The following is a 23,754-nucleotide window of genomic DNA, read 5'->3' on the forward strand; positions in this document are numbered from 1 at the left end:
GCAAATGAGTGTTCTGATGGAACAAAGGAATGAATATTTGATTTAATATTGGAAAGATAGATAGTAGAGACCTCAAATATGGCCAGAGCATTTTGAACCTTACTTGTTAGATAGTGAATGTCCTTAACATCCTTAATAGAGGAGAGATATAATCAGAAATGGGGATTTTGTAACTTAGGTGTGTAGCCTGTGCTAGTGGGAATAGATACAGAGAGACTAGTTAGGAGGCTAGGTGATAATCTATGTGAGAGGAGAATGAATAATCAACTAGGGGCACGAGTGGGATGGGAAGGGAGTAAAGACAAAAAGGAGTCAGCCAAAGGACAATAAACTGTTTGGATGCGGTGGGGTGAGGCGGGGAGTTAAAGATGACTCAGAATTTTAGATCTAAATGCCTGAGAAAATCTCATAGTAATCTGAATAAGGAGCACAGAGCAAAGGGCAGACTTTTCTGGAAGAAATGATATGCTTAATTTGGGATGCATGCAGATGTCCACCATGCAAATGCAAAACAAAAATAAAAAACAAAATACCTTTAGTTTAGAAGAAAGTTTGGCTCTGGAGATTGAGAAGGGGAGAGTCCTTAGGGTGAATTGTTGATAATCTGGAGAAAGCTTCAGATGACTAAAGGAGAACATAAAGAGAAAGAAAAAAATGAGACAAGAATAGTCACTGGAGAACAGCATCTAATTTCATGGGGTTTGGAGTAAAATGGCATCCAGAGAAAGAACAATCTGAGAGGTAGGAGGAAAATAAAATTGGTCCCATGTCTCTAGAGTGTTTGACAGTCAAGAAGGTACAGATACTTTAGAGACTAAGATCTTGGAGAAAGCTGTGCTTTTTGCCAATGCTGGTTGTCTGGAATGCGCACCTTGCCCCCACCCGTCTCCATGTAGCCAATTCCAATTTATCCATGAGGCTCACTATAAATGCCGCCTCCTCTGTGAAGTCATCCTAGGCCATTTCCTAAGAAAAGATAGTTCTGTTCTCCCTCTGCTGTAGGCATTCTCACTTTACACTACCACTGCTTTTAGTCACGTGGTCACATGGTAGACATTCTTTAAGTGGGTGCCAGGGCTAGTACTGAAGGCATAAGAGAAGGGCCTAGTTTTGCTCAGCAGGAATGATACTTTTCTTCTAAGGCAGACCGGAAGGAAAGACCTCTTGGCTCAGTACCTAGGACCTACAGGTTTCCCAATGACTTCAAAATTATTTGAGATCCCAAAAATAAAAACAAAACAAAAAAACACCTCCAAAATTTGAAAACAAATGTGAAAGGCAAAAATAAATGTTTAAATATCTATAAAAGTTGTTATCTCAAATGTTCAGCCATAAGTCTTCTATAATCACAAACAAATGTGATTTAATGTGGTATTTGGGTGCATTAAATACATGCATAATATACAAACAGGCTTAATATGGTTTGAGGTGATGCATCCAACAGTATGCCCAGAACCCAGGAAGACGTCAGACCATCCTGAGAGAAGCCCTTTGGAGGAATTTTGAAGTAGAAATGAGGGAAGAAACAACACATATTTTACAAGTGTTCTATGTTGGCCACTTTATTTCACATACATCACTAAAATAAAGGCATGAGGTTCTGGTAAAGACAGAGAAAACAATCCTCTAAAAATGTTCTATCCTTCGAGCCTGGTTATTACCTTCGACGCATCCTTGTAACACCTGTAGCAGTGACTGACATGGAGGCAGGTCTACCTTGACCTTTAGGAATGGAGCCCATTCATCAAGTGCCCTAGCAATCTAGTGATCTCAGTCCAAACCCCACAAATAACCGTCTAATTGTTATAAAAATGTTTAAATTATTAATAAACACATATAGGAAAGCAAGCTCTCAACATCCCACAAAGAATAATTATGATGGTTTTAGAAACAAGCTATGACTTGCCAGAAAACTTGCTAGGCAACTTCCAGTCCATAGCAAATCTATATACTTAGTTTTGTTATCTTTATAAAGTATATTAACAAAATAATAGCAATAAGGCTCTGAAAAGATGCAATTCCTATATGAAGCCCTAAGAGGCTTTTTATGGAGTGAAGCAATCAGAGGAAGGTAAGCAGTGGCTTTTCCCTTAAAAAAATTTCAGTGGAGTTTTTTTTATTAATTTCAGATTTAAAAATTATTAAAAATGAGACTACATGTACAAAATATAATCTCATTTATGAAAATGACAGCCTAAAATCCTATTTCAAACCCAATTTTCAATACATGGAAGTTGTTCCTGAGCATCTGAGTCATATTAGGATATTCTTGTTAAAATTACCATAGTCTGTGGAGAAAATTAACTTTCTGAAGTATCCCATAGGTGCCAAAGTTATAAGCTTTTTTAAAATTAACATTCAGTTTTCTGAAATATATTGCTGGGTCTTCCTAGGACTGTGGCTTTAAATAAAATAGGCATCACATGTATTAAATGTATACAAATTTGAACTGTACACAGTTTTCAATACAACTATGGTACAATAATTTTATCTTAATGTATCCAACATTATATCAATCTTTTTACATATGCATCTTTCTCTCTGGTTATTTAAAATGAAATGGCTCACAGGTGTTTTATTAATGTGTCTCTGAGAAAAGAAAGGCAGTTCTTTTCTGCCACATTATTTTCAAATTTTCATCATGAAATCGCATCTATGAAAAGTAGCCATGGAGGTGGGGAGGGGTGAATGTTACGAGAAACCAAAGTGAAGAGGCAAAAAAAAAGTCAGAACCCAATGATCATTTCGAGGGGCAGATACAAGGCCAGGCTAAATTTTTTGAGTAATCAAGCATAATCTTAACCTCTTATGTGTTGTTCTGGATATAAAGATGTGGCTTGGAATTATCTCCCTTCCCTGAAACCACACCAGAGCATCAAGAATATATGTCAGCTTCCTCTAACTGCTGTGGAGTTGGCAAAGAGGCAGGAATCATGTGGAGTGACAGGGAGAGTCAGCCTGGCAGGTCCTAATTGCCCTATTTGCTCTTTAATGGTTCTCTCTGCTGACTTCCGTTTTGTAGAACTTCTGTTAATGATCAACAGGCTATATGTACAAGGTACTTACTGTGCATTTAAAACTTTTTAGACTACTTATAGCCACTTGCACATTTGGGAAGAATTCCATTTGCAGAGACCAAGCTATTACATTAGTTGAGCGAATATACATTTTAAGGAATGCATGTTAATGAGACCAAGTGAAATCTGGTCATTTGAACAACTGACCAGGCATGCAAATGCTCGGGCTCTGTGTACAAAAGGAAGTTCAGGATTGGGTTGTTGATTTGCATAATCGAAATAATTCCCTTTGTCCTTTTCTTCACTCTGACCATAAAACTTGCCAGACCATGGAGGAGGGTCTGCATGTCAATCAGAATGATGACACACTGGAAGCCTTCTTCTGCCCCAGATTTCAGGTAATCTGGTTACCTGCTCTGTAGTGGGAAGAGAGTGCCTGGTATGTTAGACCAATTGAAAATGTTCTCCTGTGTTCAGATCAGGGAAAGAGAGAGAGTCAGAGTCATCACTTGCCACAGTCCTGAATTCTGGAATATGCTGGCTTAGTTCAGAGAAAGGGTACAGAAGGGAGATAAAAAGAGTGGACGGGGTGGGAATTAGGAGAACAGGTTTTCAATCTAGGCCTTGTGGCTCCTTAGTTGCATAACACTGATCAATCATGTCCCCTCTCCAGCCCTCAAAAGACCCCAGGTAGAATGACCAGGGGAGCTAGGGTGAGGCCTAGGGAAGAAATCTGGGTCGGATGGTAAAACGACTTCTGGAAGCTCAAAGGTGACCAAGCTCATCAGAGCAGGTTTGGGAAACCATGCTCAGGTTGGATGGAACACATGAAAAGACCATCTTTATATGACAAAATAAATGGCCGTTTTATATGGCTAAATTCAGCTATAAGGTGTCTATTTTGCTGGAGTGTCCTAACTAGGTATCCTCCTCAGTAAAAGGGTCTGGTGGGAGTGGCTGTTTGGAGAGGTCTTACAGGTACTGATGCCAATCCCTTTCAAAACATTCAATTACCTCCTCAAATGTTGGCTTTAAAGAGCAAGTTTACAGGTAAAAACAAAACAGCTATATCATTTGACACTTAAGAACTGCTTCAAAATATTTAATCTGATTGAGTCCTTACAGTCCTATCAGGAAATAAACCTTATCATATCTTGGCTCCCACCCTGTGGCACCACCCTATTTATTCCCCATGCATGGTCCATTCTTTTTCTAACTTCCTAATTGGCTTTTCTGTGTTGACTACTTGTTCAAGGGTATTTCTCAAGGTTCAAGCCTCATTTTTTCCTCTTTTCTACTCCAGAGACGTCATTCTTTTTTTTTTAATTTTAAAGAAATAGCGCACATGAGTGTGAGTGGGGGAGGGGCAGAAGGTGAGAGAGAGAGATAGGGGGGAGAGAGAGAGAGAGAGAGAGAGAGAGAGAGAGAGGGAGAGAGGGAGTGCACCTCAAGCAGGCTCCATGCTCAGCACTGAGCCTGACATGGGGCTTGATTCCATGAGCTGGGATTGAAAGAGCGGACCTAGACCGGCCGACTCCATTTTGTTCTGTGTCCTCCATCTTGAGTGACTATGTCCCCGACATAGCCCCCTTTCCGGAAAAACCGCAGAAAGAAATTCCCGCTCAAACCTCAGACCATGCCTCCTCCCCTTGAATAACTTCCCGCTCACCCTTCAAACTTCCCGTTCAACCCATGCCCGGCAACCTGCGCAACGGGACTCTGATCCTTCTTCAGCCAATCGGCTAAGGCCACGACCATCACCCCCCCAACTCCCCCTAGACCCCTATAAAAACTTTGTGCTTTTGAAACACGCTCTCTCTCTCCTGCATCTCACCGCTGCCTTGGTGCAGGTAGGGGATTGAGCTCAAGCTAGCTCAAATAAATAGGCTCTTTGCTTTTGCATCGGACTCGGCTCCCTGGTGACCTTTGGGGATCACGAATTCTGGGCATAACAGGATCATGACTTGAGCCAAAATCAAGAGTGGGGCACTCAACCGACTGAGTCACCCAGGTGCCCCATCATTCATTTTCACATGACCTTCACATTTTTATCTCCTACCTGGACCTTTTCCCTAAAATCTATTTCTACCATTCAAACTGCCCACCAGACACTTAGTACTTAATTTTCCAGCATTGTCTCCAACTCAACAACTTTCTAGCTAATTCATCATTATCTTATCCCTCTTCCCTTCATCCCTTGTGGCTCCTCCTTCTGACTTTCCACTTCTGTTAATAACATCATCATTCTCCCACTTACCTAAGTGCAATGTTTCCATCATCTTGACCTCTTTCTCTCTTGTCCTCCACATTTCATCAGTTATCAAGGCCTTCTGATTATTGTTTCATAATTTCCCTCCGCCATTGGTGTCACGGAATGGAGGCAGGAACTGGATAATTCACCCATTATTACCTGAAGACACTGTTACCTCACTAGCCTAAGGAACACTCAGGTAATTTCCTCCATGTTCCATGGCATTTGGAACCATCCATGGTTTTCATCTGATGATCTTGAATTCTTTCCCCTTTGAGTGCTAAGAATTCAAGATCATCAGATGAAAACCAAGCAAACAAAGCTTCCCTGAGGGTGTGTGGCTTATGATTGCTAGGTTGGGGAACTGAGGTAGAAAGGGGCTTTTGTACAGATTACTTAGGGGATCCAAACTTTAAATCTGCAATACTAAATAAATGGAAAACCAAGGAATTTCAAGGAAGAGTAGAAAACTCTACAGAAGAAGATAGATTTGGCCCTGAGATCCCAATTTGCTGCAATTTCAAATATTATTTTAGCCCTCAGGACAAAGAAAGTGATACATTGTAAGTGTCAAAAAAAAAACCAAAAACACAAAACTACACCATTTTCTTTTCTATTTCTTCTTTCTGAGCAGAGGTATAGGTACAATTTACTGCTTCAGACTGGGCTGATGGGGAAAATAAAGTAAAATTTTACATAAGTAATCTCAGTTAATTAGATGACTGGGGACATAGTACAAATATGACCATGGACACAATGGAGAAAAAGTGGGCACCATGCAGATGCTTAACACCTTTAGGTTTCAGTAATTTGTTGTAAAATTATTACAATAATCAAGTATGCCTACAGTGCATGTAAAGATTATAAGGAGAGACTAAATAGGTAGACAAAAGGACTAAGCATATTGACGTGTACATTAGAGAAAGCAATGATGTGTAAGTTATCATAACCATGTATGCCCAAGCAACGATTACTGCCTTCATACCCTGGCATGTTATTTACAAAGATACAATAAAGCACAGAGGTTCAAAGAAGAAAAATTCATTCTGGACAGATTTGGATTTGAGTGTTTTCTTCTGCAAATTACCATGTTACTTAATTTTTAGACTTTAATTTCTTTATTTCTATAAAATGGGAATTAATTATGATGTCTACTTCACAGGCTGTGAGGATTTAATGAAATAATGCATGGAAAGCACTTAGTTTTAGTAAACTTTAGTAAGAAAGAGAACAATTACTCAGAGTTTTTATTACCATTAGCATTCTGTTTTCATGTAAATATGCATCAAGAAATCAAGTCAAGCTGTGGACAGTGCTGTTGCTTTAGGCAAATCCTTGTACTTCTTAATCTAGAATCATGGATACATAAGTGGAATATAGGTAGATGCTGGTGCATGTTGCTTGGTGAATTGGTAATAGTCTTAGGAGATGAGTTTAGAGCTCTTTTGTCCTTAAGCACGATAATTTAGTGTGCTTGAACATCCTACAACACATTTTAGCAAATTATCATCCATTTTGGCATATTACTCTGCCGAGTGCTTTAATGAAAGCATGATGTTTGTCAGCTCTAAACCTTAGTGTGAGTCTCCTTTGAGCCAGAGAGCCATGGTTGGTATCTAGGCAGAGGCAGATCTCCCTAACATCTTCTATATGAATGGCACAGTGGTTCCCAAGGAGAAGAGAGGAAGATGAATATCTCAACACAACCTACTTGAATTGTTACAGAAGCAGTTCAAAGGGCACCCCAAAGGGAAACAGGTATTCCAGGAGGGAGGGAGGGAAGGAGGAAGGGAGGGAGAGAGAGAGAGAGAAAGAAAGAAGGAAGAAGAAGAAAGAGAGGAGAGAGAGAGAGAGAAGGAAAGGGGGAGAGGAGGGCATTCTATGTTTCCTTCTAGTGAGATGGAAGGAATGGAAGATTCTCTTTTCAGGGACAGCATTATGACATCAAAATATTAATCATCCGACACTGTACACAAGGTGTTGGAGGGGAGAGCATGAAACCTTAGTCTTTCACAAGGAATAGGCTTAAAAAAGTTTCAAGGATTTTTTTGCAAATTATAAATACACTTATTATTTATTGCAGAGATCAGCCTTCATTAAAGTTAAATGCACAGTTAATGGGCTGCTTTGTGCTTTATCTTTTGCACCCTCATTAAAGTTGAGGGTAGGCACATGCATTCCCTTAAGTATGCTAGAAGGAAAAATGATTTCAGTTTTTTTGTATTGTTGCTTCTGTTGTTTCATTAGTAGCCAATTAATTGTTCCTAATGAATTATCAAAGGCACTAACAATATCTGGGTTCTTCTTTTCCACTAACCAGCTCAACTATAGAAAACTTAGTATTTTCTGGGAAGTTTTTTTTTTTTTTTAACCCATTTCTTCTGAACTCTATTGAACTCAAAGGGATTCCTCCCACACTCCAAGAACAGCTAGAAGAAGGAGGGAAGAGAAGGTCAGAAGAGCACAGGGGTGGTAACAGCTCTCCTGAGCCTCAACCCAATGCCAGAGAAGGAGCTCCAGTAAGTAAATCAAGTCAACACCACCCCTCCCATTCCTCTGCCCTTTTATATGCAACTGTTAAATTAGCTTTAAGTTCCCTGAGGGTAGGAATAAGGTCTACTTTCCAACTGTGTTCAGGATCTAGCACCTTACTTCATGTTAAATAACAACAATGCATTTTAATTGGCCTACTTTCAGAGCACCAGATCAAATTATTCTAATTAATTGGTTGATCTCATATTTCACTTATATTGTCAGGTTATTATTTTTCCCTTTAGGGCTCAAGACACCACTGACAGTTCAAATACTTCTTCATTAATTACCATGTCTTAGATTCCATATAATCTTATTATAATTATTTTGATATCACATTTATTGGGGACCAACATGTATTAGGAGCAATTAAGAACAGAGAATTAGTTTCAACTTTTCCCACCTATATGCACACCGAGTTGATGCTCAAAATCTGATAGAAGGTATACTTGGCTTGGCAGATGAGAGGCCTCAATTAGGTTTAATTGGGCAGACATGAAATCAGTTTCGAGAAAGTGATCGATAAACATTTTATAACGTTGGATCAAGTTTCTTTTTCAGCAGCTAAACATTTCTTGTTAACTGGCTCATCTTTTCTTCCTTGGGTTGCTGTGATACCCAACTGAGCCAAGCCCTACACTATAAGGGGGAACTAGGCAAACCAGTAGTTTTCAAGAGAAAGGGAGGCAGGAGAGAAAAGGGTTTGAAAATCAGCACAAGACCTTTACAGGGTTAAAGGACTCTGTGTGTTTAGTCTGGAGAGCGGATGTGAATATTTAAGCCATGTGAATATTTAAATGAACTTCCATGGACAGGAAATGGGTTAACTGCATATAACAGAACAAAGTCAATGGGTTGGTGTGGCAGAGAAAGAAACTTTTGCACAATAGAAGAAAAACTAAACAAACTTTGGAATCATATATACACTGGGTACCCTAATACAGATAGTACCTTGTCACTCTTAAAAAGATACTAAAGACGCTAGATTTTTTTAATTCAAAAATATTTATGAATGCCTAATACACGAGACACGTTTATAAATAGACATGAATGGAGGTGGGGCACTTGGATGGCTCAGTTGGCTAAGTGTTGGGCTCTTGATTTTGGCTCAGGTCATGATCTCACCCATTGTGGGTTCAAGCCCCACTTCAGCCTCTGAACTGTCAGTGTGGAGCCTGCTTGGGATTCTCTCTTTCCCCCCCTCTCTCTCTCTGCCCCTTGCCTGCCCCTCTCTCTCTCTCTCTCTCTCTCACACACACACACACACACACACACACAAAAGTAATAAACTTAAAAAAACAGATATGAACAAATCAAACTACAGGCTGCCAAGGAGCTTGGATTTTAGTGTGTGTTGTGGTGTGTGCGACGGGGGGGGGGGGGGGGGGGGCAGTTTGAGGACAGTACACAACATAAGCAGTCAAAGCACTTTTCCTTAGATAGAGGTATATGTTATGCCAGGAGGTCAGGGGAGTAAGGTCAGAGAGCCTGTGCAGGTCTAAGCATGTCAGTGATTTATGGAACGGGGTAGAGTTGGGATTTTAAACTAAGTGCAAAGAGGACCTTTGGAGGGTTTTAAGCAGAGAAGACACGATTTGAATTCCGTTTCTGAAAGACCACTCTGCCAGTTGTGTGGAGAAGGAATTAAGGAGGAGGAGAAGAATGGAAGCAGGGGCACCTGCGAGGAGACCACTGGTTGTGACAGGTGAGACGTGGTGGACAGATCTGGGGAAAGTTCGGGCAGCAGAGGTGCTGCTAGACAAGAAGGAACAGATGAGAGAACGGCGGGAGGGTGGCTCCCACCTCCAAGGAATGCTTGAACCAGGAATTCGGGTTTTAAGTGGGAGGTTGGAGATAAAGGTCTCTGAAGGCCCCTTCAACCCTGAAGTTGTGTAATGTTGTGGTAAATTTCAGGTGTGGCCACTCTAGATCCTCCATTTAATCTTTCTGCTAATGCAGGAGCACTTGGCGAGCACCAGCATTGATGTGGGGACGAGAGAGGGCACGGCGTCTCTGAAGGCAGAGATGTCCTACTGCTTTCCTCACTCCTGTACTTCCAGTGCCTGTGACTGTGCCTGGCGAATAACTAGTCTTTGGTGAGCGAACGAATAAAAAGATGAGAAGTGTATACATTGTTTACACCTGTAGTTGGCATTCAAACTAATTCATTCCTGGGGCGCCTGGGGGGCTCAGTCGGTTGGGCGTCCGACTTCGGCTCAGGTCATGATCTTGCGGTCCGTGAGTTCGAGCCCTGCATCGGGCTCTGGGCTGACAGCTCAGAGCCTGGAGCCTGTTTTGGATTCTGTGTCTCCCTCTCTCTCTGACCCTCCCCTGCTCATGCTCTGTCTCTCTCTGTCTCAAAAATAAATAAATGTTAAAAAAAAAATTAAAAAAAAAACTAATTCATTCCTATTCAATCCACCTTGCTCTTACTGCGATGTAGGAGTTGTACTTGGCATCAACATAAAGAATAAATAGCTGCTTACTTACGTGTGCAGGTTTTCGAAGAATAGCAGTTAAGGTGGGTCAGAATGCTCTCCTCTCTCAAACTCATGGGTCTTGAACTTGTCTTTTCTTGTAGACATATGCCACGTCTTCCAAATGAAGAAATGCTATAAAAACAGAAACAAATAACAAGCTGACATTCAGCAAAACCACTTGAACAGTGTTTGTGCTTGAAGGACATGTGTGCTATATGGACACTAGGGAAGGTTTTCGCCAAATTGTACTGTTAGCCATAGAGCCCAGCTCTGAGCAGGCCCTCAGTAAATGTCAGTGGATTCCCAAAGTCTAAGTTCATTGAGGGCGAGAACATGTATCAAGTGTGGTTCTTCAGTCTACCTGGAAGAGATTCAGCTCTGCTTAGGAAGTCCCCTGTTCTTATGATTCTCATTGGAATTAGACTATCACATCAAAATCTCCACATACCTGCCTTCAAATCACTCTAGATAAATTGCTTCCTGGCTTTTTGTTTTTGTCTTCATTCAATGTATAACTACCTGGTAGGTTCTAAAGACCCAACAGTGACCCCTCTAGGGGTTTTCTCTGCCTGCTCTTCCCTTTCCCTCCTATCACTCTTTGGACTGTTTCCTTTGTTTTACCTAATTCACAGAGTTGATTGCCCCTCTTGTATCATGAGGCAGAGGGAAAAACAATGATGAGGACCCAACACTAACTGGAACCTGCAACAAACAGAAGTTGTTGCCAAGGCAACCCAACCAGAGATTCCTGCATCCAGCCATCACAGGGTGGGGGGGAGTTTGGGATGAGATCACTTGAGGGGCAGGGGGACCTTTCAGGAAAAAAGCTGACCTGATAAAGGAACCAAGCAGTTGTCATTCCAAGTGATGTCTTTTTCCTTTTTCCCTTTCTCAATAAAGAGAAGAACTTGCAAAAGCCTTGAAAGATAAGCAGGCTGAGTAAACTAGGTGGGATTTCAAAGGCTCCTGTTCAATTAATCTGACTGCAGCTAGATCAGAACAGTTGTGCTCCTGGGTACAAGCAGAGGGGAGACATTAGGGCAAGGAAACAGAAGGAAAGGGGACAAGGCATTAAACACACTTCTGAACCACTGTGTACGCTATAATAGGAGTGATCGCCTTTATTTATACAATGCCTTTTGTCCAGGATCCTGCGAGCACAGCACAGACATTACCTCCCTGGGCTTCCAAACACCTCTGTGAGCTGAGGATCAAGGACAGGGATTATTTTACAGATGGGAAAACTGGCACTCAAAAACCGCATATGTGCCAAGACCCCTTCACAAGATAGCGGCACAGCCAGAAACAGGATGCAGGTAAAAATAACGACAATCATTTTTTTTAATTGCTTCTTAACATCGTACCTGCTGGATCGAGATCTATTTCACAAAATTGACTTTAAAGGGCCAAAGTCTCTTCCCTCCCTATCCTGGTGAGGCTGCATGCTCAGAATGTAGTTGTTTAAGCCCCTGACACATGGACTGAAGGGGGTCCCCGATGGGCTTGTGGACTCCAGTCGTCACATTAAAATGCTCCTGGACAGCGCTGCAACCGCACTAGACCTCGTTCTCCTGCCCTTTTAGGGGATTCATTTTGGCACCTTTCTGCCCTGTGCATTCTCAAACGGGGAATCTTCATCAATCAAACAAATGTTTATTGATTGCCTACCATGTTCAGCCCTGGTGCTATGAATGAATAGCAAATGTTACCTATAGTACTTACCTGCAAAAACGATCGTGTATACCACAGAGCCTTCTACAGAAGATGGAAGGGAAACACAGAGGAAACAAGGAATAAAGGAACAGAAAATGAACTGTTAAGATACCACAGACCAAATGGTGGTAGCAGGTGTGGCACGATTCTGAGAAAAGCATAGTATGGTGACCTGAAGTCAGAGGAGGCTTGAGCAAGGAAGGCCTCTGGAGCCACTTGCTAGAGATTTGGTCTGTGAGCGGAAGGAGGTGGTGCCTCTATGAAACAGACCTCCACACACACCCTCTACACGTGCTCCACAGAGAAGGACCTAGCATGCTATATTGTGAATATTTTTTGACTTACCCTGGCAACCTAACTCCTTCCTTGGACTGGGTCCTCCTGAGCAGAGACCGTGCTCTATTCTTCTCTGTATCCCGGTGCTTAGCTCTGTGCCTGGCACATAGTAGGTGATCCGTAAACCTATGATAAGTGAGTAGATGGGTGAATCAGTGAATCAAAAATGTCCTGATGACAACAGCAACAACAATGATATCTAATGCTAGTTTTCATGCAGCAAGAATTCACAGCTAATGTTAAATAAATAAATGATAATTCTAAGTTCCCACAGAGTACAGTAGGCTGTGATTTGGGAGGCCATTGGATCTTGGCTCAGCCACTTACTATCCTTATGGCCTTAGGACAAGGCTCCAGATCTCTGTTTCTTCACTTATAAAATATGAATGAAATAATTATATTTACCTCACTGGCTGTGGTAAGGTTGAAATTAAATAATGCATGCAAAAATGCTTTGTAAAGTGTAAATCAGCATACGAGTCCCAGTCATTATTGCCATCAATAGCGTAATTTAGCATACCATTAATTTATGTCACCCATTACATACATTTCCCACCGAAGTACTATTGTAAATCATAGGCCTTTTAAGGCTGAAATGTCCTAATCTGAAGATAAATAAGGCAAAGTTGACATAAAATAATTTCTCCCAAGGTCCAACAGGCCGGACTAGAGCTAGTCTAGTCTAGCAGACTCCTGACCTGTGCTCCCTCCACAAAGCAGCTCTGAGAAGCCCCCCTGAGCAGATTAGTCTCATAAAGACGGAAACTAAGTGGCTGCCTTTCTCCCTTCTTTGTTCTCATCATTCAGTGTCACCACATCAAAACAGAACTGGACACATTCCTGCAGTCACTTCTCGTCTCTACCCTCACTGAAGGCCAGATGCTACATCTCCTTCCTGAAGCTGTGGCAACGCGTGGCCAGCCTCCCAGCTCCAGTCCTACTCCCCACCTCCCATCTGGGCTCTGATGTTAAGTCATCTTTCTCAAGCACCATGTGAGCCCATCTCAGACACTTCAAAAGCCTCCGGTTGCTTCTTTTCCTAAAAGCCCCCTTCATGAGGTTTGAACCTCTTATCACAGCCCTTCCCACTCTCACAGAGCCTCTTGGTTGGAGGCTGGGATGACTTCCGTTATCACTATCTACCAAGCCCCCACTAGATCCTCGGTACAAATTTATTAAACTAGAAGAATCATAACAAACCCTATGACATAACCACCCTCCCAGATTCCCCTCTCAGTTGTGACACACAAGCTCACAAATCCCTAGCCAAGCCTTCCTTCCATGCACAGATTCCATGGAACAGATTCCATGACACTTGAGGGAAGCAGCTCCTCCAGGAGGGTGCTCATTCATGATATTAACCTTCTTCTCCCTTCTTGTCCATCAGCAGCTGTCCCTTGTTCACGGTCCCCACCCACTTTTCCTTACCCAGTCAGCAGGAATCCCCTCATCTACCAACCCCACACACATACTCCCACTACCCCTTTGTACTTTGCACAATATACTTGCCATTATCCCCACACAACCACCCGCTCTGGTCTCCTTCAGCAAACCAGGCTCTTTTCCCATTTAGAACTGTGCCCAGGAGGAGGGGCCCTGCCAGATACCCTCACCGTTATCTTCTTCCACGTGGTCTCTTTCAAAATGGGATTCTCTTCAGCAGCAGCCAATTAGTACAGAATGTCTGTTGTAGACAGTTCTTAGCATTAAGTGCCAAGAAAGCTACATGGTGTGTGTTTTAGTCTCTGCCTTTGGGGACCTTATGATATAGCTGGTGATACAAGAAATATGCAGAAAATAGTTACGTGGCTTCCAAGGTCCTTACATCTGCAGGCATTTCTCTCCCCCCCCCTTCCATGTGATTTATTTATTCGGCTTGAGCCAGCTGCCAACTGGTTATTTTCATGTCTGTGTCCTTTTTGCACTGTGCTTGTTTGTGAAGGTTTCTCTGAGTGTGTCACTTATGCTCAGAGGTATTTCTGTACATATTTTTTTTATGTATGCCCAAGCCCTCCCAGAACATAAGCTGGAGGGAGGGTTGTGGTAATTAGGTCCTTTCTATCACACCACAGACTGCTACATGCAGTGGCTTTCAGGAAATACTAGTGACAGAGGCTGGCTGAAAGAGGTCATCTGGCTCAGTTGTTACTGTCACACACACACACACACACACACACACACACACACACACACACACACAGATTTGGAACTAGACTCAGTTAGAATCACAGTGCTACCTCTTCCAGAGGAATGTTAATCAACCCACATCACCTTCCTAGTGATCAAGGGACTCTCTAACTTAACATGACACCAGATGAGAAGTGACTAAGTATGCAACCAGATGCCTAGGGTCACAAAAATTGCCAGATCACTCATACTGCACTGGCAACACAATTTTACCAAGTACCTCAGGGAATCACTTTCTCCATTCCCTTCTAAATTCAAAATATGCTGTTTCTTCTATGCTTTCCTCATGTAACATATGCTACCTTTTCCTGTTGATTCATTCATTCATTTGCAAATACTTGTTGAGCATCTCTCTATGCTGGTAATAAAATAGTGTGCCAATCAGTCTCTGCTCTTAAAGAGCTTACTGTCTAGTGACAAAACAAGCAGAAATGTAGGAAATCACAGAGTGATAAAGGTCAGAGAAGGCTTTCGTGAATATCGATAAGAGAATTACCTAACTCAGAAAAGGCAGATTTCCTCAAGAAAGTAACCTGGAAGTTTGACCTATGGATGAGTAGGTCTCAGGCAAGATGTAGGAGGAAGGAGGGAAGTGTCTACAGATGTGAACACCTTGTAAGCCACATAACTATTTTAGGCGTATTTCTTTGTATCACCAACTAAATCATAAGGCCCCTGAATATGGATTAAAACTTATATACCATGTCACTTCCTTGGCATCCAAAACTAAGACCTGTCTATAGCAGTCATTCAATACCTACTGGCTGTGGCTTTAGAAAACCCTATTTTGATGTATTGGAGCTCTCCAATTCTGAGGAAAAGCACTAGCCCTCAAGTGAGGTATCTCACCAGCCCATGTGGCTTAGTTGACAAAAAGGTGGTTGTAACATGCATCTGATGGGGAGTACTGTCATCCTTTCTTCCTCAGAGAGTTTAGAAAAAATGAGACTCCCCCACACCCCAGTCTTCTTCTGTCATGAGGTGGTGAGAGCTGGGAAGTCTAGAAATATTGGCAAGTAAGAGGAGCCATGGTTGAAGATTTTCTGGAGAGCCTCTGTTGTTCGGTCACTTAGAAACCTTGTTCAGAATCACCCCTGCTATGGACTTCTTGTTCTCATGATGCGGGAAACAAGGTAGGGTGGGGTGTTCACATTCAGGTAGGCACCTCCTCTGTGATCACCCCCAATGCGGGCAAACAGCCCAGTGAGGAGTAAAGAGATGTCAGGAAGGTATCAGAATCCCACCCTTTTTCTCCCCACTCAGCCCTACCTGGCTCTTTACCAAGTCGGGCCGGAAGCACTGCCCGGGAGATGAGACTCCCAACCACCCAGGGCAAAGCATTCAGATGATTTACTCACATGCCGATGACACAAACCTTGGAGAACATAGATTTTAAAACGCATGACTTTTCTGAATATGCCTGGATAGTGTGAGCTGCAAATAACTAATACTCAGCAAGTAAAACATGCTATCTGAACAGTAGGATTTTGGCTCTTAGGAGATTCTACCCATAAGTCTCCCAAGGCAAGATTCTTTGCAAAGTCATCTTCAGCTAAACTAGGAAATCTATTGAGAGAAATGGGAAAGATATATATATATATATATATATATATATATATAGAGAGAGAGAGAGAGAGAGAGAGAGAGAGCGAGAGAGAGAGAGAGAGAGAGAGAGCGCCTCCTGGCAAGAGGCAGGAGTAGGACAGCCTTCTTGTCTCCCTTTCAGGAATGTGGGCTCTTGATACTGTGCTTACCACGGGGCTGGTATGTCACAGAATCATTACAGAACATGGCAAACCATGAGATGAGAATTAAAACAAAAACCAAACCAAAACAAAAAAGGACAACGAAAAAAAAGGGAGAAAAGAGAGCAAAGGGCATTTAGAAAACAGATAAAATACAGACTAGAAAATAAAAGACCAGAAACTTTAAAATGAGTTAGAGACAAGTGAAAGCAGTAAGACAAAGGAAAGAGTTAAACGTTAGGCTAAAGATTTCACATGATTAAGAGTTGAAAAATAAGGCCAGGCAAACCGGTGAGAAAACAAAGGGAAGCTCAGAGCTATCAAGGTGAGAGATTAAAATGTGGAAGTTAAAAGATGCAAGGTTATGATAAAACTAAAATCCAAAGATAAGTTTAGAGCTGGGGGAAGTGGGGCTAGGAATAGAAAGAACAAGGGTAGGGGGTGGGAAGGAGAGGGCAGAGACAGAGAGAGAGCAGAGGAGAGAAGAAAGGCGGGCACTGGGGGAGGAAGATAAGAGGACAGGCCCTCAGCTTCTGCTGCACAGTGGAGACAATGTGTCCAGGCTTTCTTCCTTGGCCTCTTTTCCCAGAGGAAAAGCTCTGCTCGGGCCTCCTTCCCCAGCTCCTTGTGGCCATCAGCCCTGCGTAAGGGCACAGACTGAGAGTCAGAAATCTGGTGGTCAGGCCCCCACGCTGACTACTTCTATCAAACCCCTAACCCTTCTGGCATTCACCACCATGTCTGAAGTAGAAAAGTTATCAGTAGCTAAATTGTACCCAGCCCATCAAAGACAGCCCCGGGCCAAGGAGATGCTGTGGGGTAGAGGCACTGGGATCTCCCTAGGTCCTGTCTCCTAGAGTCCCAGCTCTTTGCTCCCCTTTTGTTCTTGCTCCTCTTACCTCCACAGACCGATTTGGTTTGTCTCATCATCCCTCAGTGCCCTCCCTCCATTTGACCTTGTTTTTGGATCATTAAATGAACCCAACGTCTTTCTGGTTCTCTAGGGCGACTCCGGACTTCCCAGCGTGGATCTTAATTCTGCATAATGCTGGGCACGGCAGCTCTATTTCTTCTGATGGTAACAAACTCGGATTCTAATTCCAACCAGCTGTCTTAGAGCATTGGCCACAAGGGAGATCAGGAGAATATGTGTGTTTGGTTCTACATAAACCCATCCTGACTGCTAGAAAAACAGAGCATGCTGTTCCTATGTGAGGGGCAGCCCAATTCATTTTCTAAAATCAAGACACTTTGGGGGAAAGCAAATCTCATATTTCTCTTGTTCTTTGCCCTCAACTAATTCTTTGAAGTGTAAAGACAGCACCATGGGAGGAATATATCCTGGTGTTACTACCACAGAGAAATCCTGGGAAGTGAGAGGTTTTTGTTAGCATTGAGATGATGTCCATTCAAAGCTGTCAGGCCTGACATTGCTTCCTGTCTCTTCACCTTAATAATGAGTTCCCAGGTATCAAGTGAAGGCTCCCTAAGTAGTGCAACAGGAGAAGCATACATCTGCGGTGCCGCAAGTGACAACAGGGACCGATTTTCATGCTGCTTAAAGCACACGATATGCCACTCTTATAGCACAGCAGCTCACAAAATCTCCACACGGTGATGATGCTAGAGAAGGGTATCCACTCTGAAGTATCAGATCTTCCTCTTGATCAACTAAACCTGCAGACAGAACAACTAATTGGGTCCCACGTGCTGGATGCAGAGGGACCTTAAAACTTTTTTTTTTTTCCCAGAGTGACTTGAGGGTGGAGAACACAGTACAATTTAATGTAGACAACTGTGAAGTGTTGTCTTAGGGCAGGGAATCCATGGAGTGAGCCCAGTGTGCATGTTAAGTGAAACCAAAGAGCTCCAGAGTAGGTCAGGCAAGCCCTGCGAATGACTTGCTTGGCTAGCTAGGATATCATAGCATCCTCTTGATAAATGTGACCTCCTCTGAAGATCTAGGTCAAGGTAAGGGGAGGGAATATCTTTTGTTGGTTAATCCCAGTGCTATTCATTTCCCCTGCGGCTGGATTAGTGTCCTTTCAAAAAAAGAGCTAGGAAAACAGTAATCAGTGTGTCAGGTTATCAATTGAGGGCTCACAGCTTACCATTCAACCAAAAAAGCAGAGGAGGACTTAGGAATGTAGTCTCTTCTAAAATCCCCAGACTTTCCTTTATCCACAAGCACCTTCCCCCCAAAAACTTTCAGAACAGCACGCACACCCTCAGACATTTAGAAGGCTTACACCATTGCCTGATGCGGATGTTATTTGAGATACAGCTCTATAAAAGTCTATAATGATAAGTAATGAGTCTCATTATTCATTTAGGTTTGGCACACATGAAGCTGACACATGTCAGGTGTTTAACCACTCCTCCCTTCTCCTTTCAGGATTTTCTCCAGGTAGAATCTAGAGCGATGTCTCAGGCTTCTTGGTGACTGAGGAATCCAACTCTGTTCTGTCTTGTTTTATGGAAGCAGTGCTGGGATGCCTGGGTAGCTCAGTCAGTTGAGCGTCTGACTTCAGCTCAGGTCATGATCTCGCAGTTCACGAGTACAGGCCCTGAGTCAGGCTCTCTGCTGACAGCTCAGAGCCTGGAGCCTGGTTGGGATTCTGTCTCCCCCTCTGCTCACACTCTGTCTCTCTCTCAAAAATAAATTTAAAAAAAATTAAAAAATTAAAAAAAAAAAAAGCAGTGTAGAGCTCAAAATGATTCACCTCCCATCCTCTCAAAACACAGCTTGGTCACATCCCTAGATTCTGTTGACAAAACTTCCCCGAAACTCCTCTTTTGTGGATACGAGAATAGTCAATGACTCTTCAGCATCTGTATTTTCAGGATTTTGTGAACATGCTCTCAACCTTTCGCATCTTATTGTGTTCTGAATTACTTCATGCATTTTGACTCACACTCCTTCTGAAACAGCACCTGAATTCATCTTCTTTATGAATCTTCTCTCTGTTGGAAACACTAAAGGCTTTACCCTTCTCCTCACAGGCCCAAGTACATGTTCCTTCCATAGAAGGACTTTTCTACCAGCAGAAATAAATCTCCTAGTATCATCTTAGCACAAATATTTTATTTTATTTTATTTATATTTTTTAATGAAATTTATTGTCAAATTGGTTTCCATACAACACCCAGTGCTCATCTAAACAGGTACCCTCCTCAATGCCCATCACCCACTTTCCCCTTCCCCAACCCCCCATCAACCCTCAGTTTGTTCTCAGTATTTAAAAGTCTCTATGATTGGCCTCCTTCCCTCTCTGTAACTTTTTTCCCCCCATCCCCTCCCCTCTGGTCTTCTGTTGAGTTTCTCAGAATCCACATATGAGTGAAAACATATGGTATCTGTCTTTCTCTGCCTGACTTATTTCACTTAGCATAATACCCTCCAGTTCCATCCATGTTGCTACAAATGGCCAGATTTCATTCTTTCTCATTGCCAGTAGTATTCCACTGTATATATAAACCACATCTTCTTTATCCATTCGTCAGTTGATGAACATTTAGGCTCTTTCCATAATTTGGCTATTGTTGAGAGTGCTGCTAGAAACATTGGGGTACAAGTGCCCCTATGCATCAGCACTCCTATATCCCTTGGGTAAATTCCTAGCAGTTAGCACAAATATTTTAATAACCCAGTTTCTTTTAATACCTACTGAGCCAATGGTAGTAAGATGAAGACAGAGGATTCTCAACCCACAAAGGTAATTACGATTTGGGGAGAATCACTAAATATGATAAAATTGTAAAAACCAAAAACAAACAAAATCTGTGAAGATGGAGTAAAATGTTCAGACTGCGTGACCATTACCTCCAACTCTTCTTTTTAACTCTCAGTGTTCTTGGTAAGTCACACTGACACTGAGTAATAGGAAGAAAAAGAGGTTGAATTGAGGATAGCAAGAAGTTCAGGATCCCACAGCGAGTGACAAGAGGAACAAGAGATGATCATTTTTAAGATACCACCCATTGGAATATATCAATGATGTATGTTATTTTTAAAAAATAAAGAAAAGAGTCAAGCGACTCAATTTTCTTTTACTAGTAGGAATTCAGCTAGAGTAGCTGTGCAGGATGGGGACATTTATTTTATTTTCAGATGCACATATTATGAAAACAGTCCACATGAGAGCCATGAATGTTACCATAATTCTTAAAGGAGCCATCAGAGAGAATGGGCTCTGGAGCTGAATAACAGATACGTATGTCCTTCTAGCGGCGTCACTAAGGAATGACGTGATCAGGACTGAAGTTGTGCACGCAGACTGCCTACACAACCGTACGTAAACTGAATGTCTCAGTGCTCCAGTATTGCCTGCCTGCCTTAAATCACCATTTCCTAGGTGCCTACCCAAAAGGCTTATCTTCTCCTGCACATCTAATGGGCAATCAAGTAAATGTAATACATTTAGACCTCTAGAGCCGTAGAGTTGGAGAGGACTTTAGTAATATAGCCTTGTAACCCAGTTCTTCCTCAGTAATACTGTCTTTTCCCTCACATTATAAAATTGGCATTTGCACATTTTAAGGGATATACAGAAGAGTATGGAAATGAAATAATAATCTATAATTCAATTATCAGAGTTCGGGATTTCTTTTCTGAGGGGGAAGGATGCTATATATATATTTAAATATTTGTATATATCGGTGAACATATGTATGGTGAACATATGTATGTGTGTGTGTGTGTGTGTGTGTGTGTATATACACACACACACACACACACATTTCTATATACATATGCATACATGGACACATACACTTTAAGCTTACAAAACTGAGATTCTAACTCGTTTTTAACAATATGTACATAATGTGAATTTTCCCATGTCAATAAAACTATCCCTCAAAAACCACAATTAATTGGGGTGCCTGGGTGGCTCAGTCAGTTGAGTGTCCGACTTCAACTCAGGTCATGGTCTCTCATTTCATGACTTTGAGCCCTGCGTCGGGCTCTTTGCTAACAAACAGCTCAGAGCCTGGAGCCTGCTTCAGATTCTGTGTCTCCCTCTCTTTCTCCCCCTCCTCTGCTCATGCTCTGCCTCTGTCTCTCAAAAATAAATAAATGTTAAAAAAAATTAATTTATTGACATGAAATTCATATAACATAAAACTAACCATCTAAAAGTGAACAATTCAACGGCCTTTAGTACATTCATGCTGTGTGACTACCACCCTATCTAGGTCCAACACATTTGTCACTTCTAGATAAAACCCCAGACCCATTAAGGAGGTTTCCCCCATTCTTCCCTTCCTCCAGTGCCTGGACACTACCAATCTATCTTCTGTCTTTATTAATTCACCTCTTCTGGATATTTCACGTGGACATCGTACAATACATGACCTTTTGTGTCTGGCTTCCTTCCCTTAGCATAATGTTTTCAGGGCTCATCAATACTTCATTCTTCTTTATGGATCAAAAATACTCTACCATATGTATATGCCACAACTGGTTTACCCCTTCACCCATTAATGGGCATTTGGGCTGCTTCTACCTTCTGGCTATTGTGAGTAGTGCTGCTGTAAACAAGTGTGCACGTGTACTTCTTTGACTACCTGTGTTTTGGTCCTTTTGGGACTACACCAAGGAGAGGAACTACAGAGTCATATGGTCATTCTACGTTTAACTTTTTAAGGAAGTACCAAATTGCTTTCTATGGCTTTTTGATCAGTTTACATCTCTACTAGCATCAATGCACGAGGGTTCCAATATCTCCACATTCTCACCAGCATTTTTTTTTTCTGTGATAGCCATCCATTACAGTGGGTGTGGAGTGATACCTCATTATGGTAAAACCACAATTTTTAAATGGCATCTGTTTTTTCCATAATATATTAAGTAGTCCCTGCCCTGTTGGCATTCAGGTTGCTTTGAAACTGTCCCTATTATAAATAACTATGTGATGAAATCTTTATTTAAATCTTTAATTAAATCTCATTATTTCCTTAGTGAAAGTTCCTGGGGGCAGTCATCTGACTTTGCAGGTCAAGAAGCTGAGTTACCAGGAGCTGAGACCAGAACTTGCGTTTTCTATACCTCGGTCAGTGCTTTCCTGTGATTTTCTGATGAGGTTGGGTCAGTATTTTATATGGCAGATATATAGCAAATTAGGTGGAACTCAGCTAAAAGCAGCGAATTCTTCAGCGTTGGGTCTGATGCTCTGTGGAAATAACTCCAAAGTCACTGCTGGCACTGTTTTCACTCATTCTATTTTGCCGTAAGTAGAAAAAGGGCTGTAAACACAGCAGAATTCTATGCGCTCACACACACTGTTGTATACTGTGTACCATCAACAATTTTACATGCATCGCCTTCAACAAAGGCTACCATAACTCCATCAATTCTGTAACACGCTACAGACTCTCGGTGGAGTGGGTTCAACTCAATCACACCGAGTCAGCTGCCCTTCTGTGACATTGTTTTTCCACCTCCACGGCATTCCATGGGTGGCTGGAAGAATGATGTGTCGATCTGTGCTGTCATTGATAGACCTCTAGTTAAATGGCATTTTCAATGAGGTTCGAGCTGGAAAGAGAGTGAGATCCAATGATACATTCTGAAGTTTTTAGTGAGATCCCAGAAAGAAATATATCCAGCCACATACAGTGCATAAAACTACAGTCTGTTTCCCCTCTAATTGGTAATAAATGTAAATGTTTAGTTATGCCTGACTAGGGAGCTATGAACAACACATCTGTCTGACTGCTTTTTCAGTCTTCACAAGGACTGCAGCATTTATACCATCTGTAGCTTGTGGAAGAAGAAAGAGACAGAGAGAAAGTAAGACTGAAATTTAGAGAATGGATGTTCTTGGAAGTACACCGGGAATTGATTCATTCAACAAATATTTATTGAGCATCTATATGGCCTGGGCACCAGGCGAGAAAAAGAAGATGCTGTTGATTTGGAGGAGATAATAAGTATCTTCCCTTCCTAAATTCTAAACTAACTGATGGGATATTGTCAGGCAAATGGAGACACAAATGTCAAATTTGGCATTGAAAAAAATCTCCCAGTATCCAGTATTAGGTTGGGGTAGGAGTGGGTTTCCTAAGAATGGATTCCACAATGATATAAGCCCACCTGTCCAGATGCAGGTGGCACGGGAGGACTGCAGGCCTTGTCCACAAGGGCAGAGCATGGACTGTTTATCTCAAGTCTTGGCCAGAAGCAGAGCAGGCAGGCTGTCTGCAGTTCAGCAGGGTCCAGAGAAGAAGAGGAGGAGGCCAGTCTTCCTCTTACACTCAGTGAGATGAGTAAAGGGGCAACAGAGAGACACCAGGACACAAACACAAATACTCTGGCTCTTGGCCCTGCCTCTAGGTTAGGGTCACATGGGAGCTTTAGCAAAACTGAGACTCAGTCCCCAAATCCAGAAATTCTGATTCCTCTGGATTCAGTTTGAGCCCAGGCATGGATATTTTTAAAACTCCCTCATGTAACTGTAAATGTGCATCCAAGGGTAGGGAATCACCTAACA

General features: G+C 42.1%; 1 protein-coding gene and 1 long non-coding RNA gene across 2 annotated transcripts in view; one reads left to right on the plus strand and one right to left on the minus strand.

Annotated features, from left to right (window-relative positions):
• Window positions 1-23,754, minus strand: part of LOC144614867 (uncharacterized) — a 344,843-nt gene that overhangs the window by 61,715 nt on the left and 259,374 nt on the right. Inside the window, exons 6-7 of the mRNA XM_078440778.2 lie at window positions 12,339-12,455; window positions 10,291-10,412 (exon numbers count right to left, since the gene is read on the minus strand). The gene's annotated coding sequence lies outside the window, so the exon portion shown is untranslated. The remainder of the gene's footprint in view (window positions 1-10,290; window positions 10,413-12,338; window positions 12,456-23,754) is intronic.
• On the plus strand, window positions 6,451-13,333 carry LOC132686083 (uncharacterized). Its single transcript, XR_009613435.3, has 5 exons — window positions 6,451-7,787; window positions 9,416-9,505; window positions 9,760-9,896; window positions 11,428-11,596; window positions 13,137-13,333. It is a non-coding gene; the product is annotated as an uncharacterized LOC132686083 (long non-coding RNA).

This window comes from Panthera onca, chromosome F1, assembly GCF_046562875.1.
Source record: "Panthera onca isolate mPanOnc1 chromosome F1, mPanOnc1 haplotype 2, whole genome shotgun sequence".
In the NCBI taxonomy this organism is placed as follows: domain Eukaryota; kingdom Metazoa; phylum Chordata; class Mammalia; order Carnivora; family Felidae; genus Panthera; species Panthera onca.